General features: G+C 43.3%; 1 protein-coding gene across 3 annotated transcripts in view; it reads left to right on the forward strand.

Annotated features, from left to right (window-relative positions):
• The window catches only part of igsf11 (immunoglobulin superfamily member 11), a 107298-nt gene that overhangs the window by 57280 nt on the left and 34996 nt on the right, over nt 1-15022 (forward strand). Inside the window, exon 3 of one of the 3 annotated variants that reach the window (XM_034604180.1) lies at nt 14674-14789. The exons of 1 other annotated variant lie outside the window; for it this stretch is intronic. The gene's annotated coding sequence lies outside the window, so the exon portion shown is untranslated. Of the gene's footprint in view, nt 1-14673; nt 14790-14863; nt 14883-15022 lie in introns of those variants that run through there. One more of the 3 variants, XM_034604181.1, reaches the window with a different exon arrangement.

Genomic DNA, 15022 nt, shown 5'->3' on the forward strand with positions numbered 1-15022 from the left:
CAAACTCATGTCACATGTAAACCCTGGGGGGAATCACTGCTCACACCATAACAGAAGCTTCTTTGTTTAGAGCTGGTCCGGAAAATGATGTGACACAAAAGTGTTGCACATACTGAGGAATATTGAAGATGAACACGGGTCATAAATAAGTACTTCTTGACATTTAAACTAAAGGTTCCCACTCCGCACCAGCTTTATTAGTATTTTAGCTCGTACTTTGCGTGTCGCTGCTTGTCAATGGTGTGTAATTCATTCTTCATTTTCCAATGGCACCTTATTGGCAGTCTTATCACCCATCAGCACCTCACTGACTTAATGATTTCTTGCAAGACACCCTAAGATGGCAGTACTATTTTCTCTCGACAGCAGCTGTGGCATGTGGACGGCGAGGGGAAATTGTGCCTGTAGTTATTTTGAGAGTTTTACGCACCGGGCCGAGCCATATAAACTAACTTATCTGTGTACTCTGCGTACGTGTGAGTGTGAGAAAGAAAGAGAGAAGGTGAGAGAGGCTTCTTTGACCCCAGTGAAAGTGAGTAGGGGATCAGGTTGCCGGTGCCATTAAGTGTGGTGGCTATTCCAAGAAACAGTGTACGGTTTCATCTTTGTCATGTTGAAATGCCGAGCTCAGGCCGGATCCGTCTGTCTGTCAGTCTTTGGTCCGTGCTAATTTGGAACCGTCTTCCAGACGCCTTTTTATGTTGCCGGATTCACATGTCGAGAAGTCTCCGTCTGCATCTCAATCCCAAGGTGGGCTGGGACACTCAGAGCGGGTGCTTGTTGTGAGATTGAGTGATACACAGATACCGGCCGCCAGCACCCTACCAGGAAATTGCACTTGTGTCAGCCATTATGTGTCAAGGTGATCCCCGCTCCTAATTTTGGTGCATATTATGATCACGGCAGCCATATGTTACATCTAGCTTCCCTGGTGGTCCAGCTGTAATTAGACAGTATAAGCCATGTCCATTATCTGATATCTCTAAAGATTGTTACTGATACTTATTGATACTGCACCACAGGGCCTGGGAATGCACCTCTTATCATTCAATGCTGATCTCTCCCTTGAATAACATTTCCAGTGGCATACCGTTACTTTGGGACATCCTGCGTGCTTCACTGATTACATGGTAACGGCAATTTCTTCTCATAAAACATAGTGTAGATGGTAAAACAAAATCAAGCACCATATACAGATCTCCCATTTCAGTAAATTTGTTTTCTAAATGTCCTTTAATGGGCAAAACAACAACACCAGAGGACACATTCTTCATGCGCTCGCCTAACGAGCTGCAGGAACTAATGGGCCAAAATAATTAGTCTTCACCAGCGATCACTGCGCTTGTTAATCAGCTTAGAGTGAACCTTGAATGCATAAATAGCTCTCTTACTAGTCCAAAAAAATCCACACAACATTACGTACAAGTATGTCATTACTTGCCGGATTACACTGAATATATATACCAATCTTGAGTCATTACTCTTCACGCTGCAATTCAAAATCTATTTCCACTGCGATCGTTTTGAGCTCAGGCCAAAGCATGAGTGCACTTGAATACAATTAATCAAAGGGGAATGTAATAACTCAGCAGTAATCAAGCTTCGGGCGGTTTAACGAGCCGTCAGGGTGACTGACAAGTGACGAGAGCTTAGACCTACAGTGTCTAAACGTCTTACAAGTGACGGGGCCCCCGTGCACATATGTGAACATCTCGACTCGTACCATGGGTCTCAACAGTGAGAGGATAATAGCCTTGGTAATGCGTTCTCATTGTTTTGCTTGCTCTACGTGTTCATTGTGATTTATGACCGAATTTGACTTGCTCATTACTGCTCCGTTCTAACCGACTTCACGCGCACAAGCTGCTCCCTGGCTGCAATAGGTGCGAGTAAACCTATTTGCATGATTTGCTGGTGCCTCTTAACTGCTTTCCTCACTGCATCTAGATGCGTAGATCCGGTGTGGTCTCCCCACGTATGTGTGTGTGTGTGTGTGTGTGTGTGTAAAGTAATTGTGTATAATCGGTGTGTCATCGTGTGTATGTGTCTGTGAATATGTTGTGCGTCTGTGTTTGTGAGCTCTACTGCCGTGTGTTTTAAATAGAGTTAGCTGATGTTATGCATGTCACGTCACAGCCAATCAAGCCCCTGCTTACTGGAGCCCCTTTAAGTGTGATTTTTCACAGGCGCCAGTGTGAAATCTCAAGGATTGGATGGAAATTACACCGTCTCTATATTCAGACACTGAATCAGCCGCCGAAGTCACTCACACTGAAACCAGCTTCTCTACGTTAACGCCCACCCAGAGACTTAATATTAATTCTGGCAACTCTGGGTCAGACCTGCAAACTGTGTCTAATCACAGCTACATTCAGATGAAAGACAGTTGAAACTAGAATGGCACTCAGAGAACACGAGGCCCGACAGTCATCCAAACTCAATCAAGCTGCACCAAATCACACACTCTCACTCCTGGGCCACATTGGCTGCGTGTGCGTCACAGAACATCTTGCTTTTTTATTTCGGCGCCCATCAGGTCAGAGCGCCCACACTGCCTGCGTGAGACGCCTGGCTCCTCCAGAGCCAGTCGCTGTGATACCTGTCACTTCCTGCACTTGTTTCAAAGTAATTATTGCGTTGAGTGTTGACTGAATCCATTCATGCGTTTTAACAGGGTTTTTATTGTTATTATTGTTGGATGATGCTCGGCTTCATACTGTAGAGTTCTGGCATTTAGTTGAGTACATACTCGTCGTCATACCGTCGTCGCGTAGCAGCTCTGCAGCTCTGCAGCAGGCTCGCTCCCTGTGTGAACAAGAGTCGCATGGGAGACGCAGCAGATCAGTGACCCAGCTGTCACCTGCTGCACACACACAGCCGCTGTGGCCAAAACATTTGATATCATTCCCCTACATATGACTGATTTTTAAAATCATTGTCTATATTATTTCTCAAAAATTGTATGGGTTCTTCCCTGACACTTACTCCACTAGGTTCCGGGGGAATCTGTCCAGTCCAATTCTTCGAACAAAAAATCTAACAAACACACACAACACAGACAAATCATAACCTCCATGGTGGAAGTAAACATACGTCGGGTCTTCTATCATTTCATGGGGTTGATGATCAAATATTGAGACATTGGGACAAAAAGTGGATTGGGAATTGAAAGGCCTAGAATATACAAGTATACACATCCCATTTTAAATGAGTGCAGACAGCATCCAAATGAAATTAACAAAATAACTAAGAATAAGAACCCCTGGTCTGTGTGTTCCTACATGTTCCTATGTTGATCATATAATGGCTTGGACACCGTAGCCCTGCCTCTACCCCCTTACAGTATGTAAGTGCTCCTCTCTGGACAGACCTCTCATGTCTCCATACTTGGCCTTGAATCTGACCCGCTGTTATCATAGCCAGGTGTTTATGATTCGTCCTAGGAGCTATCGTGGGGTGTGTTAGAAGCCGTGTATGATTTAAGCCTCCGCTGGGCTGAAAACGATCCTCGGATAGGCTTATGGCAGAAATGCAGCCTCTCTGGGATTCAAGTGTGAAAGTGAGTGTGTGATGGGGGAGATAGCTGCAAAGTGGAACTGACTGTCAGTTTGTATTTTTAGATGGCAAGTTTGTTAACAATCTCCCCGCCACGTCTTTCCCTCCCTCCCTCTTATCAGGTTTTGCCGTCTAATGTCTGGTGGGACATTAAACAAATAGATGAATGGACTTGACACTGTTTGTTTTACAGGCTTTTACTTTTGTGCCGAGTGATAGGCCCTGCCTCACGTGCTTTGTCTTTTTATAACAAGGTGAAAATGTACCTGTCATATCTTCCTGCTTCTTTTCAATGGTGGCAAAATGTAGCAGAAAACAGCTTTGTTGTATCACATTGTATTTTAAATAATGGAAGCTGTTCATTTTTCATTTTTTTGGAGAGTTGTTTGTCTTGTGAAATATCTGACGTGAAATATCACCCAGGAGAAATGTGTGTGTGTGTGTGTTTGTGTGTCAGTGTGCGCACAAGTTTGCTTGTATGAGTGTGTGTCTTTGTGTGTGTATCTCTGAGTTTACGAGCCGTAACCTTGTCAAATAGGGCTGCATCATGTGCTGATCATCCCCCCTGTCTGTCCCCAGGACAAATGCGTCTCTCTCTGCAGCACTTTGTGAGGCCTCTCTGTCTTCTTCGCCATTAATTGGGTTAGAGGATTTGTCTTTGGAAGTCTCTTAACTTTATAAGAGACTGTTTTAACTCGCCTCCCACAGAAGCTACAGCTGATATCATGTAGGATCACACGCTTACATTTGCTGTGATGAGCAGGTTACAAAGTCCAGTCAGTCACGATGAGTTTCACTCTCACTCAAATGGCGATCCTTCTTGTTGTTGCCGTCTTGGCTTCAAATCCACAGATTTTCTTGCACATTTGTTGTTTTTTGTTACACAACAGCCAACTGCTTCCCCAGACACGCAGGTTGGCATCAGAGCAGACCTACTGTAGTTGTCTATTTTGCTGTGATTTTTATTAAAAAATGTAAAGGTGAGGAATCTAAGCATATGAAGAACAACATTAGTCAATTGTGTGTTTGGACTTTAACGCACTTTATAAGTAGAGGTCCATGACTAAAGTGCCCTTAATGCAACCTGGAAAAAAGGGCCTGTTATTTTCATTCACATAGACCATATTGCTTTCAGACACCCCTTAGTACTGCAGAGATACAGTAATATACAGTGCTATATACCCCATGCTCCCCAACCCCCAATACTGCTTTTTATCTTTAATGCAGCTTAAATGAAAAAAAAAAAACTCTGCCCCAAGCAGATTTTCAAAGAATTGGTTGATACTAATTGATATTCTAAACTTGCCTGTCCGCCCCTGAGGCAACCCCGTCTCTATTAAACACAACAGGATAACCAAAAAAACCTTCCTGTCTTGTTAATCTAAGCGAGAAGAGAGAGGATTTCCTAGAGGACGAGCTCCAGAGGACGGAACATCTAAGTTTTTCTTTATTTCTTTTCTTTGTTCTACTTTCTATCACAGGCACAAGATTAGGTGATGGTGTACTCTTCACTACTACTGTTGTTGGATGACTGCTCCCTGCTGTTGTAACCCTGTAACTGTATTATGGACCATATTAGACACGGCATGCATGATTTTCTATCCCTTTATGCCAAACATTGTTTTCCATTATCTTTATCATGTGGAACACATTATAGTACAAGCCGATATATTGGTGCAACAGCAGAGAGGCACATCTGTCACATCTGTATGATATGGACTGCTCCCTGAGCCACTACTCCTGCTATAAACATATTAAAGTGACAATTTCTGCTTCCATTGTGCAGGCGGATTACCTGAGTGTATGATTCACCGGCTTTGCCAGAAGGAGCCAGCCTCAGAACCTAAACATAAAATACGCTGGGAGGGAGATGAAAATTAGTTTGTCTTTTTGGCATTGTGGTCCCTCCCTTTCCCCCCCCCTCATCCTCTGCAGCACCTCTGTCCCTACCATCATCTCCTTGGCCAGGCCGAGAGCCAACACTTTCTAGGACTATCCCCAAGACAAGACGTGGGTATGAGATTCATCCAAGGTCACCCATTCATTTCCCAGCCTGTGACAGTTCTGTGGTACAGATATGGGTCACAGCTCTCAGTGTTCTCCCCCTTTTTTTTTCTCTCTCTGACCCTCCGATAAAGGGCTTTAGGAGAAGGAGAAGGTGGGGGGGGGCTGAAGTTATTGTACATATATAGTCACCGTTTCGTCTGAGACGTCTCAGTGGAATTCCAGTTTAAATTTAAACTCTGCAGCTCCCAAGCAACATTGAGTGCTGTGAAGAATCCGCAACGATCCCTCATTGATTCCACAGCACCATATGGAGGCCCATTAAATTGATCGCGGTGGCAGCCAAGAGAACAGCGGCATGTTCCGCGCAAGTAGATTTCTCTCTGACACCCCCACGCAAGTCTGTATGTTACAGGTGAAGGAGGCCTGTGGTACCTTGACTGATTGGTTCCCTCATTATTTGTTAATCGTTTAGCACGCAGACAGCTCAGTAATCATGACCTCATTAGCCGTAGCCCCCACAAGGGACTAATGTGAATCGAAATGAGACAACAGTGAGGCAGAGTTGCACGTTGGTACCATTTGCATCACTTGCTGGTACAAAAAAAACACAATACATGTGCTTCAACTGTACTCGTATTATACTGAAGGTTCCCAGACTCTACCCTCCCTCAGTGGAGAGTTGTGAATGGTGATCATATTGGCCCTCAAAACACATGCTGTCCTGGTTTGATTCATTGGTAACACTATAATGAACATACAATATAACAGCCAGGGCAGTGTGTGTCCCTACCAGCCCGTGTCTTCCCCTCACAATGAATCCTGCACTTTGTTCAATGCGAGTACATTATCTTACACCAGCATAACTCACACAGCAACCCCCCACGATCATTCTTCCTCATTCCCTTATAATCTAATGTCATCATATTCAAAATGAGTCTATGCAAATATTTTCATCGAGGGCCCCATATGACATTTTCTCTCCCCGCATGTATTCAAATGTTAGCGATCAAATTAGCTTATAGAGTCCTGAGCAATATGTGTCTGGAAAAATGTGCGAATTGAACATATATTAAAATATGGATGTGATAAGATAGATATGCATGCCTCTTCACCCCTCATGAGAAATATCAAGCTGAGACATCACTCTCTGCTGGGGAAGCGGGGTGTGAAGCGATCCATTTGAGGAATCGAACGTTCTTCAAATATCGTTAAAGATGAACCCATGAATCATTCATAATGTGAGCCTCTGTGAGCATGATGGGTGCCTCATCTCTCTCCCTCGTTCCTCTGTCACTAATTCACTCTTTTTTCCTCCCTGACTCCTTTTCTCTCTTTCTCCATCTCTCTCTCTCACACACACACACACACACACACACACACACACACACACACACACACACACACACACACACACACACACACACACGGTAGTGGAAGGTCATCATCTTTCTCCTCCTCTTTCGGGTTTTGTTTTCAATTTATTTCCGAGCTTATTCATTAGTAATAAAGCTTGGAATTTATTCACCTTTTCTAGGGATGGACTCTGCTTGGCATTTAAAGTTTGGAGTGGAACCTTCCTTTTTCTGTTTCTGATTTTTCACATTGTCTCACATGCACGCGTTGCCTTAACGCTCGGGCGGGGGGTATTCCCGATGCCTGGTTTTTGGTGCAATTGTCATCACGACAACAAATCACAGTCTCATGCTCGGGAAACACATAATAACGTGCCGTGCTAGCTAGCAATGCAATATTAATAAGTACTCTGGAACTAAAGTACACAATCAGGTGAACACACACTGGGTTAGCCTGCTGCCTCTTGCTCTGCTTTCGCATTAGTGTTACGTGATTGGCTTGTGCCTGCACTTGCACCTGCAGATTTGATTGACTGGTGTTTAACTTCTGCCATATGCACAGGAAATGTAACGCCACGTAACCATAAAAGAAGCATAAAAGTACACAGCAGAGGCATAAGAAACGTTTTTAAAAGCAGGTTTTATGGTGATACCTAATACAGTCGGGCATCCCTGTAAATGAGCCTTGTAACAGCAGTTATGTTTCTCACAATATTGTCACACACGTAGGAGGATCACATGGCTACTGCAAAAGAAGGGAAGTGATTCCCCTTTGAAATGTTAAGGTTTTATTATCTGATGTTTTATCTTTATTGATTCTGTTTGTTGCCAAAACTCAGGCGCCACTTGAAAAAGAGATAAGAGAAAAACACGAGAATACTCAAGAATACTCAGTGAAATAGAACCTGATAGTCATATCTGGAAATCCTCTGGAGGTCTTGGGAGTGAAAGCGAAGAGAGCTTTAACTCTGGAGGGATTGCCATGTTCCAGTCGGCCCAGGCTGAGGAGAAGCAATGCTGCAAATGCGGATAAATGTTTGATTTAGGTCCACATCTGACACAGAGTCACATAAACTCTCTCTTCAAGAGTCAGAGGAGCCAACGGTGGCCTTTTTATTCTCTCTATTTCCTTAAAAGGTTGTGATGTAGTGGGAACAAATGTGCGCACTGTGCAATGAGGCGGAGCTTTCTCTGCAACAGATGAAAACATATATTCTAAGGATTTGTCCCATGTTTCCTGTATCATCCCCCGATCTTCAACGAGGCCGTGTGCACTGTGCCGAATCAGTGTTGCATGATTCAGTATATGGATAGACTTAATCCCTCTTATCCATGTGTTCTGAGGCTACAGCATGAAACTATATATTGTCCTCACAATCTGTTTCCCCCCCGAATGTTCTGAGTGTCGAACGCAGAGCACAGTGCAAAATGACATTGATTTACACTGAAATAAACGAGATTACGCATGCAATATTTACTGCTTCTCTCAAAGCTTATGCTGACGCACAAGCATATAGCACAGCTCCTATTCTCTTAAGGTATTTAACTTAAGTATGAAGCACATGCGTGGTAATGCTTGATTCTCTATGCGTGAGTGAAGTTATCTTTAACAAACAAATTTATTTCTCATGCATAATCTAACACACAAACATTAACAAGCCTCTTGCTTCAGGCCCCACCTTAAGTTTCTCTCCATCTTCAGACCTATTAACGTGACTGATACAATCATGTCAAAAGGTCACAAAAAGTTCAGCGTTCGAAGGACATTGCGATGATGTTTCCCACGTTCATGTACCGTGACACGACAACACAAGCTAATATGTTGTTGCTGTTATGTTGGAACATGTGTTTGTTTGTTGTGTTTATTTGTGTGTGTGTTTTGTCCATCACCAGGAGGCAGGAGGTTTATTAGAGCAGCTGGAGTCTGAACGCTCTCTGATGTAGCCCTAAACTTTAAATTACAGACTTTGCACTCGCTCAGTGTGTGTGTGTGTGTGTGTGTGTGTGTGTGTGTGTGTGTGTGTGTGTGTGTGTGTGTGTGTGTGTGTGTGTGTGTGTGTGTGTGTGTGTGTGTGTGTGTGTGTGTGTGTGTGTGTGTGTGTGTGTGTGTGTGTGTGTGTGTGCGCGTGTGTGTGTGTGTGTCATAGGCCTGGAAAAGAGGGTTGAGTATACAAAAATGCGTTAGAGGAGCTGGAAGAATTTGTGCATGAATGGGTGACTTGTACTCTAAGTGGTCAAAGTGCTATATAAATACATATACAATGGAAAACGCTCATAGTTATTAGGATATAGTGATCAACCGTTTATGGATCAAACAGCTTGGGACGGAATCCTCCCGATAAAGATGCTGTTTAAATAATTTGGTTGTAATGATCAGGTCTTTTCATACATGTTTGGTTCATAAAAAAGTCATTTATTACAGTTTTTAGTGGCTCTGTCAGTAATTTACTGCTCCTCTCTGTGTCTCTATCATTCGTGCCCCACACTGCCAACCAAATTGAGCCAAGCCGAGTGCGCCCCACCATCTGCTCTGGCTCTCCATACATTGACTTAGTTTACAAATTCTGTTGTTTTTACCCAGTCTGAGTTTACAGATGTGTCTGATCACACATGTTGTGAGGAGAGAGGCTCACATTAGAGAGGAAGAGAGCAAGTGGGACAACAAAAGTATGAATTATTATGTGATGATCATTTTTGATATTGTAACGGTTTCCACTGTACAAACTAATCAGACATGAGAAAAGTCCTCTAACCTTTTTATGTTATCCAAACACTAACGTAGGTTTCCCATAAATTCTTGGAATGGCAGGATGAAGCAGTATTCACTTGGCTGCCACTAAATCCTACACATCCACCCTAACCTTAAAGGTTAGGATTCTAATCTTTAAGGTTTGGGTTCTAACCTTTAGGGGTAAAGGTCCAGGTTACAGTTAGTGTGCAGGAATTTAATGCAAATCTCTGTAATGTCCTCAAAAGTGACCTGTGAAAGTGCCTGTGTGTGTGTGTGTGTGTGTGTGTGTGTGTGTGTGTGTGTGTGTGTGTGTGTGTGTGTGTGTGTGTGTGTGTGTGTGTGTGTGTGTGTGTGTGTGTGTGTGTGTGTGTGTTTTGGTGAGGGGCTTGTGGATTAAGCAAATATGTGCACAGACCTCCATATGTGTGTCATAACACCATAATCTATATCTGTGTGTGAGAAACCTTAGCCTGTGCATGTGTGTGTGTATGTGTGTGTGTGTGTGTGTGTGTGCGCGTATGTTTTCTCCCACATGGTCCAGGTGGCGCAAGGAGGCATTCCTTCCGGCTTCCTCTTTGAACACACATACAGACAAGCTCACTCCGGAGGATGACTGCACGTTTCTACGGATGATTAGATTACATAAGAAAACATTGCAGAGACCTAGAGTTGGTAAACCCAGATTATTGAGGATTATCATCCCGTTGGCTCCGCCTCTGTTCTTGTGTGTGTGTGTGTGTGTGTGTGTGTGTGTGTGTGTGTGTGTGTGTGTGTGTGTGTGTGTGTGTGTGTGTGTGTGTGTGTGTGTGTGTGTGTGTGTCACTGTATGAGGAGAATGGAGGACAGGGAGATGAAACAGGAGGAGGAGGTTGGTGGAAAGGGCCGATGTGTGTATATATGTGTGTGGTGGGGGAGGTAGTGGGGGTGGTGGGGGCCGGTTGAATGATGCTGCAAACACCAGAGCCAGATGGGACAGAACCCCTAAGCAGCTTAGAGTCACAGTAATCACGCAGGCTAAGTTGCCATCAATGGTGTATGTGCATGTTTGTGTGTGTTTTTTGTGTAGATGCGCGTTTGTGCTCGTGTGTGTGGCGCCTCATACCTTAAACTGGTGGCGTGCAGACGTATGCTCGTGCATGAGAATGCAAGACAGAGAGCGAATAAGAGATTGAGCAAAAATGTTCTCATGCCATCAAGATATTAGAGGAGAGAGTGAGAGGGAGAAGCTGCGAGAGGAGAGAGTGTTAGTTGTGTGGGAAGAACAGGTCAAAAAGGTGCCATAATTTCCTCCCCCCAGTTCCAATATGATATGACAGAAGACAATGGAGTGGGAAATGACACTGTGTATGTCACGTTACACAGATATCTGCCTCAGGGGGCTCAGCGATCAATACCCCTCTGTCTATAGCAATCAGCTCATAGTTCTGTATCAAATCGATCACCCTTTGTCAACAAAGCAAAATAATACCCACAGATTTTCACGCATGTGGAAAGAACAAACGTTCCGATTTGGTAAGAACCTTTAAAATATGCATAAGCACATAAAGAGCACTCATGTCTTTTCAAAGCGTTTCTGTTGTGTTCCTCCCTGCACAGTGGTTTTCAAAACCGCAGGAAAAAAAAAGCAAACTGTAAAACCCAGGAGACGAGCCTGCATGAATGTATTTACCTACATGAATATTCAATAATTGGGCTGCAGCACTTCACAAAGGGAAGTAATCACTGATTTATTTATCAGTGTTTTTGACATGCTATGCAATTATGCCACTGCAGGCAAGCTGCTGGGCTGCTCTCTGTCCTGCTCTAAAGCTGTTGTGCATGTGTGTGGTTGAGTTTATAGTTATGTTATTGATTTAAATGGATCAATAGTGATGATTGCTCTGGTGCAGGCATAACAACTATGATCAATGAGTGATGGATACATGATATGCAACTGTATTACTGGCATTGTTTCATTTTTTACACGAAAGGAATCAGTCGTCATTAGTTCGCGAGCTCCCTTTTGTTCCAATTACTTCATTCAAATGCTAAAACCAACCGCTGCACTCACTCTCTATCTCTCACCACACCGTGCTTTACCGTCACTCTATCTCTCCACTCTTCTGATTCTCTCTCTTTCCCTCCGCTCTCTCCAGAGAAGAGGGTGATGACAGCCAGTTTCCACCCTCTGCTCATTGAACATTCAGCTTTGCTTTTGATGGCATTAATTTGAATGTAAATGATGCTGTGATGGAAAAAAAGCTTTCACTGGGCCCAGCGCAAGATTTCTCACACAGCGAAATACCCCATGACGTCTGAGCCGGTCTGCAGAGAAAGGCAACGATAAACAACTGGCAAAGATTATCCTGAAGCCATTAACAGCTGCAGAACATAATGAAATTACACCTTCACTCGGTCAATGGTTTGATCAATACACGTCTTAATTATTCATTTGTGAATTTAGCTCACTTCCAAGGGGGTCGTTTGTGTCATGACTTATTGCCCTTTAAGGAGGGGGGTGGATCAAACATCTGAAATGTCAGTTTTTTGTGAGAGATGTTCGGATGAGACGCTGACATTTTTTTAAAAACACAAATTTGTCAAGTAGGCCAGAAGACATGCGGTGAGATTGAAAGAGCATACTGTCACTGTGTGTGGGCATACTTTAAGTTTTACTAATAGGACTATAGGCACTGTGGAATATGGCTTAATAGAAAAATAAACTTCTTAAAAGTGAAGGTTTCATTTTTAAGAAAAAAGCTCCATGTGGATCTGGTCACTGGAGGTAAACGCTCTCTTTGGAGGCTAGGTCTCTAGATCCATTCAATTAAAACAACTTTATCAATTCCACTGAGGCACTTTATTTAGAACAGCTTGAACAAAACAAAAAAACAACAGAAAAAAACATACCCAGGTACAAGATACAACGGAGCTGCAGGGCTAAGAACATATGAAGATACATATAGAATAAATCTCATAAATTACACAAGGAAATTATGTAAGAAATGAGAGTTAAGGGTGAGGGATAAAAAATATATAAGAATACATATAGAATAAATATCAAAGACAAGATAAGATCCTCTCCTTTCCTTTCCTCTCCTCTCCTCTCCTCTCCTCTCCTCTCCTCTCCTCTCCTCTCCTCTCCTCTCCTCTCCTCCCGTTCATGTCACTGTGTCACCTCACTTCTTTCTCCTCTGCCTAATTCAGCTCTTTTTATGCTCATGTTTCACTTCTCACCCATTCAAATGTCAGCTGTTTTCCATAATGTCCTCTGTCTTTCCCTGCCTTTGTCTAGAGAACCCATTTATTATCAAAATTCCATATTCCTATTCACCCACCTTTACTTCATCTACCTCATTAGCTCCGCCAAGGAGGTTTTCATCTGCGTTTGTTCGTTGGCAGGATTACTCAAAAACTACCTGATGGATTACCACCAACCTTGGTGGAAGGATATGGGTCAGGGAAGAGCCCAATAAATGTTGCTGTGGATACGGATCAGGGGCAGATCCAGGATTTTTTTTTTGCAAGATAGGGTGTTTTTGTTGTTGTTGTTTTTTTGGGACATTTTCCCAGTTTTCCCAGGAAATAATTAAATAATAATTTACTAATAAAACTAAATGAATGTATTGTCAAATCTCTAAATTTGATGATTCTGCATTTTTTTTATTGAAACATAAACATTATAGTTATTCTACTTGAAGGCAAAAATTGAGACAAATGATTATAACAAAACTGAAATCACTTCATTTAAAAAGTCCATTTTCATGAGAACTTGGCTCCACAGAACAGCGGTAAAATAAGTGAAGTGTGATTCACCAGGACTATAGGCTACACCCCGAGGAGCTCCATGCATTTATACTCTTCTAAGTCTATATTAGACCCATTTAGGATCATAAAGATCCACAATTTATATTTGCCAACACACACACTCGACCCCTCTCCCACTTATCACTGTATTTTATTAGGCAGCTCCAACTTCCTTCACGTTCAGAGAGCCGAACATGACGTTCACCCTCCTGCGTCTTTTACAACATCATTGATTTCCAGTCTCTTCCCAATGCGAGCCTTCGGCCCGCTCACCCCTGCCGTCGTACATCACTCTACATTAAGGCATCACCTTTTATATCCCTCCCTTTATATCATCGTATCCTTTACAGAAACCTCTGCCTTTATAGCTCTCTCTGCCCCTCTGACTTCAAACCGATGCCTCTCTTAACTGCCACTTATACAGTAGCTTCTCCCGTGAGGAAAATAGTTCTAATTTTCAAGATATTTCTTAGCATTGGTGAGGTTTTAAACATTTATCAGCCTTCTTCGATCATGCGAGCATCCGCCTCCCTTGCATCCTCCCCTTTCAACTGCGCAGCCTGATGGGCGTAGATGTGCGGAATCAGTCAAGATGTCACTTTGAAGCTTCGTAAAAATTCTTCTCCTCCCGTTTGACTTTCCTCAGACAGAGGTACGAGAATCCCATAATATCTTTTTGGGAATCGTATGCGTTCACTGTTCTCTCCGGGGCTCTTTGAGACAGGAATAGACGGATGGAGTGTGTGACTGCCTCCACAGTAATTATGTGATGAATGCCCTCATTCTGTGTGCAGCCCCGAGCAGTGAATAGCCCAACTGATTATTGAGGGGTGTGTTCTCGTAGGAAGACATGAGAATAGATAGACTGAAACAAAGAACCTCAAAGAAAAGAGGATATAGTGTGTGTGTGTGAGCTATTAATGCTCACTCGACTTCCAGCCAAAAACTGATGTCTCAATGAACGAGTCACAGCAGGTACAACGACTGTCGTCAGCCGAGAGGTAGTCCATTTAGAGCCACACCCGCCGCCACTGTGACCCCTGTCCAACCACACGCTCACAACTATTGACCCAGCCGTCAGTTTGCCACTTCGATGACAACACCAGTTTCTCGATTTGAGTGAAACATTAAGGCGAACACATCGAGCTTTCAGCATTTTTAAACCCCCTTCGATGGATGTTAAGCTCCATTGATAATACCACGTTCTCGCTGTCGAGCTCATATGGATTTTCCTTCACACAGGGGATACAGTGCGAGAGGCGGGGGGAGAGAGAGGGAAACAGAGCTGAAAAGATGGATCATTGAAGGATAACGTTCAACAGCTCCCATATCTAACCCCGGAACAGACCAACATTAGTGTAAGCCTCTGAGGGCTGGGCTGTAGAAAACATACATCTGTACTGTGTTGCAATCAAACAGATGCTGCCGTCTGTGTTTGTGTGCGTGAAAAGGTGAGTGACAGTCCGTCAACCTTGCATTCCTAGTCCATGACATCATGCAGGAATATGTTGTGCTTTTCAGTCCACTCGACTTTTCTGGCGGATGTAATTATGAATAATTTTGCGAGTTAAAATTATACGTACAAACATGT

Source organism: Hippoglossus hippoglossus, chromosome 13 (assembly GCF_009819705.1).
Source record: "Hippoglossus hippoglossus isolate fHipHip1 chromosome 13, fHipHip1.pri, whole genome shotgun sequence".
In the NCBI taxonomy this organism is placed as follows: domain Eukaryota; kingdom Metazoa; phylum Chordata; class Actinopteri; order Pleuronectiformes; family Pleuronectidae; genus Hippoglossus; species Hippoglossus hippoglossus.